This window comes from Onychomys torridus, chromosome 2, assembly GCF_903995425.1.
Source record: "Onychomys torridus chromosome 2, mOncTor1.1, whole genome shotgun sequence".
Classification (NCBI taxonomy): domain Eukaryota; kingdom Metazoa; phylum Chordata; class Mammalia; order Rodentia; family Cricetidae; genus Onychomys; species Onychomys torridus.
The window spans coordinates 122,925,873-122,941,321 of NC_050444.1; positions in this window are offsets into that span (position 1 = coordinate 122,925,873).

Genomic DNA, 15,449 nt, shown 5'->3' on the forward strand with positions numbered 1-15,449 from the left:
TAACTTTACTACTTTTGGTCTTCTCTCTCCTCTTTTTGGTTAGTTTGGCTAAAAGTTTATCAATCTTGTTGGTATTTAAAAAAAAAAAAAAAACCCCGCTTTTCGTTTCATTGATACTTTGTGTTTTGTATTTCTATTTCAATAATCTCAGCCCTGATTTTGATTACTTCTTCCCATCTACTGTTTTGAGGTGTTATTTGCTCTTGTTTTCCATGGCCTTCAAGTGCATTATTGTATTAGTCAATCTGCTAATCTGTGTATCTTTATTGGGGAGTTGAGACCATTAATATTAAGAGCTATTATTAAATAGCTCTGTATTAATTCCTGTCTTTTGTTGCTTTTGTGATGTTCTAGTAGACCTTTTTTTTTTTTTTTTTTTTTTTTTTTAATTTCACCATTAGCAATTGTTTATTTGTTCTTTATGCCTTTTTTGGGTGTGCTTAACTTTCTTAGGATTTCTATTGCTGTGATAAACCCCCAACTAAAAGCAACTGGGGTGTATTTTTTTTAACATTTCCACATTATAGTCCATCATCTAAGGCAATCAAGACAGAAACTCAAACAGAGCAGAAGGCAGTAACTGAAGCAGAGACCGTGGAGGAGTGCTGCTTATTGGCTTGTTCTTCATGACTTGCTCAGTCTGCTTTTTTACAGAATCCTATGCCACCTGCCCAGGATGGCACAATCCACAATGGGCTGAATGGGCCTTCCCCCGTCGATCACTAAGGGAGAAAATGCTCTACAGGCATTTTCAATTGAAGTTGTTTCCTCTCAGATGACTCTAGCTTGTGTCAAGTTGACATAAAACTAACCAGCACATCGACTTCTCTTCAGATCTAAGTATTCCTTCCAGTATCCTCTGTAGAGCTGGCTTAGTGGAAGTAAATTTCATACATCTGTTTTTATCATAGCAAGTTTTCCTGTCCTCTTTAATCATAAGTGATAGTTCTGCTTGTTATAGTAATCTGGGCTGGCATCTGTGTTCTTTCACAACTTGTAGAACATCGTTCCAACCCTTTCTGGCTTTCATAGTCTCTGTTGATAAATCAGATGTTATTCTGATGGGCCTGCCTATGTATGGGACTTAGTCTTTCTTTCTTGTAGCTTTCAATACTTGTTCTTTGTTCTATACATTTACTGTTTTTACTATTATATGACCCGGGGAGTTTCTTCTCTGGTCCTGTCTGTTTGGTGTTCTGTGTGACTCTTGCACCTTGATATGTATCTCTTTCCTTAGACTTAGTCATTTTCTTCTACAGTTTTCTATGCCTTTACCTGAGTTTCTTCTCCTATGCAGATCATTCTATATGTTTGGTCTTTTTTTTTTTTTTTGGCTTTTCAAAACAGGGTTTCTCTGTAGCTTTGGAGGCTGTCCTGGAACTTGCTTTGTAGACCAGGCTGGCCTCGAACTCACAGAAATCCACCTGCCTCTGCCTCCCGAGTGCTGGGATTACAGGCATGCACCACCACCGCCCGGCTATGTTTGGTCTTTTTATGGTCTCCCAGAATTTCTACTTGCTCCACTTGTGAGTTTTTAATTTTTTAACCTTGTCTTTGATTGAGTGATCCAGTTTCTCTCCCATTTGATCAATTCCACTGGTGAGGCTTTTTGTGGAGCTTTTTCTTTGACTTCCTGAAATTTTCTTTTCAGGTTCTAGTTCAGTTTGGGTTTCCTTGTGAAGTTCTATCTCTTTATTGAATTCTATTTTTAGATCTCGAATAGTTTATTTCCTTGGTTTTTCCCCCACAGTCTTTATTCTGTTGTCTATTCATTTTATCTCCGAGTTCTTTAAACATTTATAATTTCTATTTGGCATCTTTATCCCACCTTTGTTGAGGGGGCATTTGGATCTCTATTTGCTAGTACCCTAATTTGTCAGTTATAGACCAGATAAACGGTGCTTGGGGTTTAGTCTTGGAGCCACTCAGTGTTAATGTGCAAACGGGCTATCAGAAGTGCTCCCAGCACAGCGGGGGCTGGGTGAAGCTTGTAAGTACAGAAGCAAACTTTTTGGTAGGATTAGAAGATTCTTGGCGATCCTCAGAAGTCTGTGGAAGGTTCACAGAGTTTTAGACGTTGTCCTGGACCTGTGCCCCTCAGGAAGCAAGGGTGTATGTAGTTATGACAGGGGATGTGGGTTGTGCTATCCAGGAAGGTCAGCAGGGTGTAGGGGCCTTAGGCAGCAGGGATTGGGTTGTGGCTGTCAGTACCTGGGGGTATCCACAGAATGTACAGTCCCTGGACCTAGGCTACCTGGCAGGGTGCTCAAGACCAGCGGTTCCCAGGTAGTGAGGGTGGCCCACAAAGGTTTCTTAGTGAGATCTGAGCTTGCTTTACCTAGCAGGACTGCATTTAGAGGATTGCTTAACCATGTGCATGGTTGCTAAGTGATTGGAAGGATCTGCACTTGGCTGTGCTGGGGGAGGTCTTTTGCCCCACCCCTTGGCATTCCTATAAAAAGCCCTTTAGAAGAGACAGAAGGGGCCAGTAGATAAGGATCCAGGCCCTCCCGAGGCTGTCCTGTGTGTCTATCTGTTTCTCTCCCTCTTTTCTTCTATCTAAAATCTCTTATCCCTCTCTCCTCAAGAGGACCCTGTCATAAAATGTGGGACAGAGTCATGGTAGGGTGAGGGTCACTACCTGGGGAGGATGTGAAGGTGGAATCCTCTTATTGTATTTTATTTGTGTGTCTGTGTATGCTCATGTGTTTGCAGATGCCCATGGAGTTCAGAAGGGGACATTAGATCCTTTGGAACTAGAGTCAGAGGCATTTGTTAGCTGCTTGATAAGGGTGCTGGGATCTGAACTTGGGTCCTCTGGAATAAAATTAAGTGCTCTTAACCACTGAACTATCTTTCTAGACCTGGTTATACTGATTCAGAAGTGGTCTTGTGAATGGTCCCATGGAGAATTTGCCAGCAAGTGTAGAAATATGCTAGAGTACAAGGGAAGATGATGACAGTTGAAATTTAGAAGAGAGGGGTAGATTCAGATAATTATGGTATAATCGAAAGATACTTATATGGAATAAATGGAATTAAGTTTGGGGAAACTAGAGAGAAGGTATTAAGAACTGAAACCAGGGGTTGGAAAGAAGGCTTAGCAGTTAAGAGCACTTTTTGCTCATGTTTGATACCCAGAACCCATATGATGGCCGATAGAACTCTAGTTCCCAGGAATCCAGTGCCCTCTTCTGACCTCCGGAGGTACTAGGTATGCAAGAGGTGTACATGCATACATGCAAACACTCATAACACACAAAAAGATAAATAAATTCTAAAAAAAGAAGAATGAAGTTACACTTTTATATAGATGGATTTTTCCATCAAAGACAGACCAGTTTTGAGATAGGACTCCATAGATATTACTTTAAATAAGTTGAATTTGGGGTACCTTTTAGACATTCCAGTGGGTGGTTTTAATATATATGAGTCTGAGAATTGGTCTAAAGATATAGATTTTAAGTATTAAAATACAGATGATCACTGACAGTCCCCCCACCCACCCACCCCTGTCCCTCCCCACCTTACCCACCCCAGGGCAGAATAAGAGAGAGAGACTTGGGAAAAACCCTTTAGGAATCACATTCAGAAGTCACAGAGGAGGGGTTCCTCAAGCAAACCTAAGAAGGAGTAGCTACAGAAAGGGAAGAAAGGCAGGAGCAGGGGGCACCAGGGCCAAGGGCACAAGTGTTGGGAAGCAGCTAATGTTGACAGTCTCCAAGGCACACTGCTGGGAATTGAGCAAGCTAAGGACAGAAAAGTTGCTGGTTGCTCTAGCAACCTGGAGTGTTAATGTTCATGTTGATGGGGTGCATGGGGAGGGGGAGGGGAAGCGAGCTGGGATGGGAGCGGTGACTCCTTGGAGAAGTTTTGCTGTGCTGGAAAGAGGAAGCCGGAATGCAGGGGGAGGTGAGGCCAGAGAAACTGATTTGGACTACACAAGCTTTGAGCATTCTTAGATGAAAAGCACTCCCAGGAAGAAAATGGCTGAATGTTTTCTATAAAACGGTCTGAATTGCCGGGGGGGGGGGGGGGGGGGGGTGACACATGCCTTTAATCCGAGCAGTCAGGAGGCAGAGGCAGGGGGATCTCTGAGTTCAAGGTCTACACAGTGAGTTCCAAGACAACCAGAGCTACACAGAGAAACCCTGTCTCAAAAACAAACAAAAATCTATCTGAAAATTATTTGTACAGTTATAACAATTGCAGTTATAAGTATAAAGTTAGCAGTACCCACTTTCCAGGATATATTAATGTTTTTTAAACAAGTATTTCATGATTTAGCCCAAATAAGAGATGCTGTGGGACTGTCTAGCCTTCTTACACTGCCAGTGACCATGTTAATGCTGTCTCCCCTGCATCTGCTGAGGACACCCAGTATTGAATGGGGTATGTCACACATCTGCCTTGTTCTTCAAATGTTTTCAAAGGGTACAGACAGTATTTCACTCATCTCTATGTGGGTTGGGCCAAGTGTAGAGCCTAACCACAGTATGGCATCGTATATGTTACAATGTGCTGGAGCTGAGCTATATGGTGTACTCAGTAAATATTTATAGAATGAATTAATGCATAAAAGCGGCAAAAAAAATTTAGGAAAAGGACTTTTGAAAGAGACTGCCAGAATACATAAGGAACTTTTCACCTTCCATCAAACCTCACTCACTTCTCCATTTGCCCAAAAAGCCATCCGTGAGGGTGAGATAAGCTGAGTCTCTCCATCAGAATGACTTCTGGAAAGCCCAGAAGTAAGTATTGTGTGACAGGTCCTGGCTGAAGCAACCAGCTAGAGGGTGCTCTGTGATAAAGTCTTACTCTTGGGAGTAGAAGACTCCATGAGTGAAGTCCACTCCTTGGGCAGCGTAATTTCTCCAACGATGAAGACCTATCACTTAAGTCAACCTGAGCTTTACAAAGAAGCAAAACTCCTCACAAAATGGAGTAGCATTTGGGCAGGAATGGGCCAGAAATTGTGCCAGACTGGGCAGTTGCCTCATAGTTGGGCTGTCTGCTGCCTCCCAGGATCAGTAAACCATGTATGTAGTCTTCTCTACATTTACTCCTCAAACAGTCTGGCCCTGATGATTGTGCTGGGATAGTTTTATGTCGACTTGACACAGGTAGAGTTATCTGAAATAAAATGTCTTTGTCTTAGTTAGGGTTCCTATTGCTAGGAAGAAACACCAAAACCAAAGAGCAAGTTGGGGAGGAGAGGGTTTATAGGGCTTATACTTCCATATCACTGTTCATCATTGGAGGAAGTCAGGACATGAACTCAAACAGGGCAGGAACCTACAGTAAGCTGGGCCCTCCCCCATCACTAATTAAGAAAATACCTTACAGCCAGATCTTATGGAGGCATTTTCTAAATTGAAGTTCCCTCCTTTGAGATAACTCTAGTTTATGTCAAGTTGACATAAACTAGCCAGGACAGTCTCTCTAAGATCCAGCTCTAGGGCATTCTCTCAATTAGTAATTGCTGGGGGTTAGCCCAGTCCATTGTGGGTGGGGCCATCCCTGGGATGGTGGTCCTGGGTTCTATAAGAAAGCAGGCTAAACAAGCCATGAGCAACATCCCACCCTGTGCTTCCCCACCAGTACCCTAGCAACAGCATTCTCTTAGAAACCATTCTGGGATCTTAGTCCCTGCTGAGTGACCCCTCTGGGACTCCAGTTCCCACTGGCCAGCAGGTGATAAAGACTTCTCCCTGTGACCTTGAGGGACTAGGAGTTAGATTCCCTGATAGGCAGACAAGGAGAGGGATTAAGAGTAGGTAATAAAGATGGTGAAATTCCAAGATGGTTGGCTTCTTCCTCACCTTCCAAACTTGAAAGGAGCTAACTTAAAATAAAGGGCTGGTGGGCTTTCCCCCTGACCAGTACAGCAGCTCTCCTGCCTGTGGACCATTCCTATCAGCCTCTTTGTCCTTGTTCAAACTAACCAACCCTAATTGCCATCCCTCAAGGAGAGAGTGGGCTTCAGCTTCTACAGTCCCTGACCCCACTTTGCAGAGGATCTTCCCCTCTGTGTACCATGCTGTGTGTGTTTATTTCCCATCATTACAAAAACCTTTCTTCAATGGCTAATTGTGTTTGCTGTGTCTGAGGTTTCCTCTGCCACTGCCTGATGTGCTTTTTAATTCTTTAACTGGCAGAAAGTCCAGTCAAGACCTCTAGATGGTGACATCTTGTCCTTGGATGCTTCCATAGCTTTACTTCTTAGGTCCATCCTTACCTGTTACAAAGCCTTCTCCCATCCTAGCTGAGATGCAGGACCCTGACTGATGCACTGTCTCCTCCCGTCCTAGCTGAGATGCATGATCCTGAATGATGCATTGTCTCCTCCTGTCCTAGCTGAGATGTAGGACCCTGACTGATGCACTGTCTCCTCCCATCCTAGCTGAGATGCAGGACCCTGACTGATGCACTGTCTCCTCCCATCCTAGCTGAGATGCAGGACCCTGATTGATGCACTGTCTCCTCCTGTCCCAGCTGAGATGCATGATTCTGAATGATGCACTGTCTTCTCCTGTCCCAGCTGAGATGCAGGACCCTGACTGATGCACCATCTCTTCCCATCCTAGCTGAGATGAACCAACCGTCCCCCGCCCCCACTTTCACTCAGGGAACAAGAGATGGGACAGTTACAGGCTAACTGGCAATGTGAATCAAACAACAATAAATACATTAGGAGAAGGCTGAGTACAGGTTCGGCAAGACTCAAGACTCATATTTAAAGTCCTTTAACTCTTTTAAAGGGTTTATTGTTACTTTGCTTTTTCATTTTGTTTTCGGTTTTTGTTGTTGTCTAGGTTGGCTGTTGTTTGCTTTTGCCTCAACTTCCTACATGCTGTGGGATTACAGAGGTGAGGTGTCATATCTAGATTTAACCTTTAAAACACTTCCTTGTGGGCTAGAGGATGACAGCCGTGAGTTTCTATCAATGTGACAAATTCCTGACTGAATCCACTTTCAAACAGCTTGGTTGAAACCTTTTCGGTCACACTGAGCAGCATAGACGACACACAGAGGCATGTCATGCAAATGAGTTGGTTTCTGTAAACAGGCTTAGATCAACTCTTTTTTTTTTTTTTTTAGCTGAGGATCGAACCCAGGGCCTTGTGCTTGCTAGGCAAGCCCTCTACCAGTGAGCTAAATCCCCAACCCAAGAATTATTTATTTATTTATACAGTGTTCTGTCTGCATGGCACCAGATCTCATTACAGATGGTTGTGAGCCACCATGTGGTTGCTGGGAATTGAATTTAGGACCTCTGGAAGAGCAGCTGTGCTCTTAACCTCTGAGCCATCTCTCCAGCCCCTAGATCAACTCAACAGTTAAAGCAAACCAAAAGTGTCTCTGGTTTTACAGAGAGCAATCTCTCCTATCATTATGCCCTGCCCCTACCCATCTATAGGTAGGCTTAACTTTGCCTTGTGGGCATGAATCACAAGAGAGACAAAAAAAAAAAAAAAAAAAAAAAAAAAGGAAATAGATAGGTAGGTAGGTAGATAAATGCAGATAAACATACCTGGAAAAGCTGGGGAATGGGGAATCATTACGGAACGTTGGATCTAAATATCAAATAATATTGGGTCAATGTTTTAATCCAGTGGTGGAAACAGTACTTCATCCTTCTTGAAAGTTAGTTTCTCAGGCTCAGCAGTTTAGAGAAGGCCTAGGTTCAGTTTCCAGAACCCACATCAGGTGCCTCACAACTGCCTGCAACAGCAGGTCCGGGGAGATTCAATGCCTGTGGTCTCTGCACGCGCATGCACTCACCACACACACACACACACACACACACACACACACACACACACACACACACACACCTAGACATAACTAATTAGACAAGAAAGAAAAGGGCTCTTTCTTGGGGTTACTGTGCTGAGCTGTACCATCTCTCCCTCAGTCTCTGGAATTGGGTCATATACTGTTTGGGCCATGTTTTGTGCTCTCCATTGAGTCTGCTGACAGTGGCCCCCTTTTTTTTTTTTTAATCTCTTATTCAAAACTATAAGCCAGACTGTCCCAGACAATCTGGTCACCCTTGAAACTTTTATGTTCTGTTAAAGGAAACACTTGGGTTAGTGGTTCAGAACTCATGACCTAGCACTTTTGAAATTCCACGCAAGTAGACATGTGAGGTGCAATTTTATTATTTTTGAGGAAAGGCACTGTGGTAGAGACACAAACTCCATTAAGGCTGACAGATTGCTTCATACTGTATCGTGTTCAGTAGTGAAGTGAGCTGCGTCACAGAAAATGCAATCACCCACGCCTCCCCCAGACAATAAAAATAGCACCAGGTGAATGAGCAGATGGAGGTGTAAGAAAGCATGTTCCAACATTCCCCTGGACAACTGCCAGGGTCTGGTTCCAGGGATGCTCTCCAGGCTCCTTCCACTCTTTCCCACCCACATCCTCCAGGGAGACCTGTATCTTTAAATCAGCAGGTCTATTGGTCTATTTCGGTACCTTTTTCTGGAGCCCCACATAGGTGAGGACTCAGAAATTAGTCACAGCTGTTTTTCTGCCCTCTTTAATCCATAGAATAATTAGCGCATCCCTGTGATTTGGGCACCGGTGAAGGAGAGGTTAATGGGACCCGAGTGCTTGGTGGCTAAGGCTCGTTGTTTTGCCAATGAGCCTGACAAAAACACGATAATAAACTAGCCCCTTCCAGTAACCACGGTGATGCTCTCTCTTGTGTTCTTGCCCCTTTATTACATGTATGAAATTGTTCTGGACTCGACAGGCTGGGGACTAAGGATTGTTTTGCAATCAGGAAATGTTCCCTGGATTCCAGCATGAGGCGTGGTCTAACCCACTAGAGACAAGTAAGACCATGTGGTCAAAAAAGTGGGGGAAAGGGGTTGGGGATTTAGCTCAGTGGTAGAGCGCAAGGCCCTGGGTTCAGTTCTCAGCTCAAAAAACAGGCATGCTGGCACTCACCTTTACTGCTAACATTCAGGAGACAGAGGCAGGCAGATCTCTGAGTTTGAAGCCAGTCTGGTCTACAGAGTGAGCTCCAGGACAACCGGGGCTATGTAGAGACCCTGCTTTAAAAAAAAAAGAAGTCCAAAGGCAGTATGTCCCAGTTCTACAGAGTCTACATTCTCATGGAAGAAAGAAAAAGCTGCATGACAAAAAGAAAACTATATTCCAACAGGGCAGGGACTAGGGAACACAGCAGCAAATGAACTGTGACTGACAAGGACAATGAAGGGCAGCTTTAGGAAGGGACTAAGGGAAGTTTCTCCGAGGAGACATTGCTGTGAGCCTGAATGATAATAGGCTATGGGGATGATACAGACAAAAAGCTTTTCTGGAAGGATCAATCAGGGCAACATCTCCAAGGTGGGAAAGAGCATGGTGAGTCCAACCGTGTGTGCAAGGGGCAGGTGGCATAAACTAACTAATAGGATGAAGAGACACCAGGCAGGGTGTAGAGGACAGAAACTGAGGAATTTGAGTGTTCTTCTCATTGTAATGGGAAGTCTTGAAGTAATTTTAGATAAGAGACTGGACACACAGTCTGATCGACATTTCTTAAACTTCTACTTATATTCACAGGAAGTACTAAAAATCCACAGACTGGTCTTAAAACCCTTCACCTTGCTCCCATGTTAGCAGCTCATCATCATTATAGAAGTGTACCAGCAACACTGATCGATATGGCTACAGACCACAGAGCTTACTAGATCTCACAGATCCTACCTGCACTCGTGTGTGTGTGTGTGTGTGTGTGTGTGTGTGTGTGTGTGTGTGTGTAAGAGACAGGGAGCTGTTGTTGACAGTTTTATAACATGCATAGCTTTCCACAACCACCAAAATCAAGATGCCAGCTCCGCCGTCACCACAAGGCTCCATCATGTTACCCCACTGTAACCACTCCTGTCCCCATCCCTTACATCCCAATCCCAAGAAACCAGTGATCTGATTCCCATCTCTGTAATTACAACATTCCAAGGATGTTGTATAAATGGAGTCACATGGCTGTGCTCTTCTGAAACCAGTCTTTTCACTAAGCAGAATTTCCCAGAGGTCCATCCAACGTGCTATTTCATTTTATTGCTGAGTAGTATTCCCTGATAAGGATTATCATTGTTTTTCTACTTCATCCAGTAAAGAAGGTCTCTGTCCCACTAGCCAGCTCCTAAATCGTGACATGGAGACTTATTATTAATTATAAAAGCTCAGCTGGTAGCTTAGGCTTGTGTTTAGCTAGCTCTTATAACTTAACCCATTTCTATTCATCTATTGCTGCCTCAAGGTTCATTTACCTCATCTGCATACTGTCCATCTTGCTTTCCTCCCTCCTCCATCTTTCCTCCCATCTCTACCTTTCTTCCCAGTGTCCTCTTTGCCCCCCAAAAATCTTGCCTAGCTATTGGCCATTCAGCTTTTTATTAAACCAATCCAAGGGACACATCTTCACGGGGTACAAAAAGATTGTTCAACAACAAGCCCTTGTTTCAAAAACAAAGTGAATGACATCCGAGGAACAGTATCAGGATTGACCTCTAGCCTACACACACACACACACATACACACACACACACACACACACACACACTTGCATATATACTGTCTTGGTTAGGGTTTCTATTGCTGTGAAAAGATACCATGACTACAGCAACTCGTATAAAGGAAAAGCATTTAATTGGGATGGCTTACATTTTCAGAGGTTTAATTCATTGTCATCATGATGGGACATGGTGCCCTGTAGGCAGACATAGTGCTGACTACATCTTAATCAGAAGGCAACAGGAAGTGGGTTAAGACATTGGGCATGGCTTGAGCATATCTGAGACATCAAAGCCCAACTCTATAGCAAGACAGTTCCTCAAACAAGGCCATACGTACTCCAACAAAGCCACACCACCTAATAGTGCCACTCCCTTTGGAGGTCATTTTCTTCCAAACCACTACATTCCACTCCCTGGCCCCCCAAAGCTTATAGACATGACATAATCAAAATGCATTTAGTTCAACTTCAAAAGTCTCCATGGTCTATTGCAGTCTCAACAATGTTTTAAAGTCCAGAGTTCAAAGTCTCTTTTGAGATTCATGCAATCTCTTAACATGAAAAATCAAAATCAAAAAGCAGATCACACACTTCCAACAAATAATGGCACAGGATTATACATTACTATTCCAAAACATATGAAAGGGAGCATAGTGAGGAAATACCAGACCAAAAATCTGGGCAAACTCAAAACTCTGCATCTCTATGTCTGACACCAAAATGCTCTTCAGATTTCCAATTCTGTGCAGTTTAGCTGACTGCAACACACTTCTCTCTCTCTCTCTCTCTTGGGCTGGTTCTATTCCCTGTTAGCATCTTTTCTCAGCAGGTATCCCAGGACTCTGGCATCTCTAACATCTTCAGGTCTCCAAGGCAATCCAGGCTTCAACTTCACAGCTTCATGCAATGGCCTCTCTAGACCTCCATTCAGGAACACCCCTGACACATGCCTGGCCTCAGCAGCTTTCCTTAGTCACAGAGGCAAATTCCATAACCCCTTTCTTTTATCCTTAACTCTAAAGCCAGAATCATGTGGCTGAAGCTGCCAAGTTCTGCTGCTTGCTGGGGCTGAAGTATGGCCCCCTCATTCAATTATATCTTTACCAGTTTTCTGTCTTTCACTGCCTAAAGTTGGCTGTCCTTGAACTTGCTCTTTAGACTGGTCTAGCCTCAAACTCAGAGATCCACCAGCCTCTGCCTTCTGAGTGCTGAGATTAAAATATGTACCACCACATCAGGCTCTAAATTTTTCTTTAATTCTTCTTCACAAGTTGGGAACTTAGCTGGGTGGGATCTTGTCCTGAGTTCACCACCCTTTATTCCATTTCTTAATCCATTTATCTCCTTGAATACAGGATTTAGCTTCATTCCACTTCCTGGTGCTCTTTTTCTCTCAGCTTGGTCCTTGTCATTATAAATCTTCATTAGAGTTAACACTAATAACCACACAACAGAATCTATACTAGGCTGTTTTGAGATTTCCTTTGCCACCAGAATTAATCCAAATCTCTTCACTTTAGCCTCAGGCAGACTCTTCAAACAAGGGCAAAAAGCAGCCACTTTCTTCACCAAAATTCCACAAGAAAGATCTGTAGGCAATATACTAAAATTCTTCTCCTCTGAAACCTCTTGATCCAGTCCCGGACAGTTCAAATCATTTTCAGCACTATTGTCTTCCATGCTCCTCCTAGTATGGCCCATTGAAGAATTCTACTGCTTTCCTAACCCAAAGTACCAAAGTCCAAATTCCTCCAAACAAAAGCAGGGTACAGCAATACCACACAGTCCCTGATACCAAATTCTGTCTTAGTCAGGGTTTCTATTGCTATGAAAAGATACCATGACCATAGCAACTCTTATAAAGGAAAAGCATTTAATTGGGGTGGCTTGCATTTTCAGAGGTTTTGTCCATTATCATCAGGGTGGGGAGCATGGTAGCATGCAGGCAGGCATAGTGCTGGCTACATCTTGATCAGAAGGCAACAAACAGGAAGTGGGCTGGGACACACTAAGTATAACTCGGGTGTATATGAGACCTCAAAGTCCACCCCCCCAGTGACACACTTCCTCAAACAAGTCCACACCCACTCCAACAAAGCCACACCTCCTAATAGTGCCACTCTCTTTGGGGGCCATTTTCTTTCAAACCACTATATATATATATATATATATATATATATATATATATATATATATATATATATATATATATATATATAAACTTGCACACACTCAAAGAAACAGCTAAACTATTTTTTAGAGTGACTAGCTTTTTATATTTCCACCATCAATAGGCTGCTGGCAATCCAGTGTTCTGCATCTTCATGGTGTTAAAAATGGTGTTAGCACCATTTTTCCTTCTAGCCATTTGGCTAGATATCCAGTGATAATTGATTTATCATTTTAATTTGCCTTACAGTAATGCATAATGGTGTTAACATGTTGCCATGTGCTTACCTGCTACCCGCAATTCCTCTTCAGTGGAAACCCTCTACATGTCTCAGTTACCTTTCTTTCTTTCTATTTTTGTTCTCTCTATTTTGTTTATTTTGATTTTTTGAGACAAGGTTTCTCTGTGTACCCCTGGCTGTCCTGAAACTCACTCTTTGACCAGGCTGGCCTCGAACTCACAGAGATCCGCCTGCCTCTGCCTCCCGAGTGCTGGGATTAAAGGCATGAGCCACCGCCGCCGCCGCCTGGCTGTCTTAGCTACTTTTCTATTGTTGTGACAAAACACCATGACTAAGGAAATTTATGAAAGAAAGAAAGAAAGCACTGAATTATAAGGCTTATGGTTCCAGAGGGTTGGAGTTGGTGACGATCATGGTGTGGAGCATGGCAACAGGTAGGCAGGCATGGCAGTAGCTGAGAGCTTGCATCTGAATCCCGAAGCAAGAAGCAGAGAGAGCTAACGAGAACGGAGTGGGCTTTTGAAGCTTCAAAGCCTGAACCCAGAGATACACTTCCTCCAACAAGGCCATACCTCCTCCTCCTTCCCAAACAGTTCCACTAGCAAGCAACCACATATTCAAACATATGAGTCTGTAGCAGCCTTCACATACAAATCACCAGGATGTCTTTCTCCCATTTTCTAATTAGATCTTTAATGTTGAATTTTAAGGGGTTTTTCAACAGTCTAGACACAAGCCCTTTGTCAGATATGTGGTCTGCAAATATATTCTCCCAGTTTGAGAACCATCTTTTCTTCTTTTTGTAAGGTCTTGTTTGTTTGTTTGTTCTGGGATTAAGGATGTGGGCCACCATGCTCGGCTTGGTGCTACATTTTTAAATTTTAATTTCTAGTAATTAATTTCATAATCCTTGTTAGGATGTAGAGTTTAATATGTCTGATGTAGCATGAATCTTAAAAAGTCTTATTAATAAAAACAAACCAGGAGCCAGATATTGAGGTGAACACTGAAAGATCAGAGAAACAGAACCAGCCACAGCTAATCTTACCTTGCCAACTTCTCAGCTGATCTCATTTCCTCAAACTGGAAGCCTCTGTGTCTTCATCCAAATGGATCTCAACTGAACTGCTGCTCAAAAGCTTAAAAGCTTAACAGACTCTAGTTCCTGGTTTTCACGCCTTATATACCTTTCTGCTTCCTGCCACCACTTCCTGGGATTAAAGGTGCGAGTCACCATGCCTGGCCGTCCAGTGTGGTTTTGAACTCACAGAGATCCAGATGGATCTCTGCCTCCAGAATGCTAGGATTAAAGGTGTGTGTGCCACTGTTTTCTGGCCTCTATATCTAGTGGCTGTTCTGTTCTCTGACCCCAGATAAGTTTGTTAAGGTGCACAATATATTGGGGAACACAATATCACCACAGTCCATCTTATGCTCTGTGACCTTGTTGAATTTGTTAGGTGTTTTTGTTTTGTTTAATTTGCAGCTTCTACAGATGCCTTGGAATAGTTAGTTATATTGTGTACAAATCTGGACAAATTATTTCTGTTTTTCTAAACTATATGTCTTTTATGTTCTTCCTTGCCTTGTGCTAGATAGAATTTTCAGTATGGTGTTGGATAAGACTAGTGAGAATGGGCACCCTTGTTTTTCCCTAATAGGTATGATAGCTAACATTAATTGTCAGCTTGACAGCATCTAGAATCAACTCTAAGACAAGCCTCTGGGCACACTTGTGAGGGCTATCTAGATTAGGTTAATCTCTGGGCACACTTGTGAGGGCTATCTAAATTAAGTTAATCTCTGGGCATGCCTGTGAGGAATTTTCTTGATTAGGTTAACTGGAGTAGGAAGACCCATCCTTAAGGAAGGTGACAGCATTCCCTGGTACTTGGGTCTTAGGTTGCATCTGACTTCTCTGTTGACATCTCTAATGTCTGGACAACTTCAAGTGCTTTCTAAGTAACTTCTCAGCTGACATGCTTCTTTGACACATTACTAAAGGAACCAAACAAAGATCTGCACATGAACACTTGACACTCTCTGTGTCATATATGCAGCAAATACTCATAACACATAAAGATAGATGATAGACACATACATACATACATACATACATACATACATACATACATACTAGATAGACACTATTAAACTTACATTTGTTTGTTTGTTTGTTTTTCAAGACAGGGTTTCTCTGTGTAGTTTTGGTGCCTGTCCTGGATCTCGCTCTTTAGCCCAGGCTGGCCTTGAACTCACAGAGATCTGCCTAGCTCTGCCTCTCCGGTGCTGGGATTAAAGGCATGTATCACAACCCCCCAGCTTAAACTTGTATTGTTAAAAGATAGATAGATAGATAGATAGATAGATACATACATACATACATACATACATACATACATACACACACATACATATATACATACATACATACATACATACTATTTAACTTGCATTGTTAAAAGACCACTATGGTTTCTTTGTATGGAGTGTATTGACGA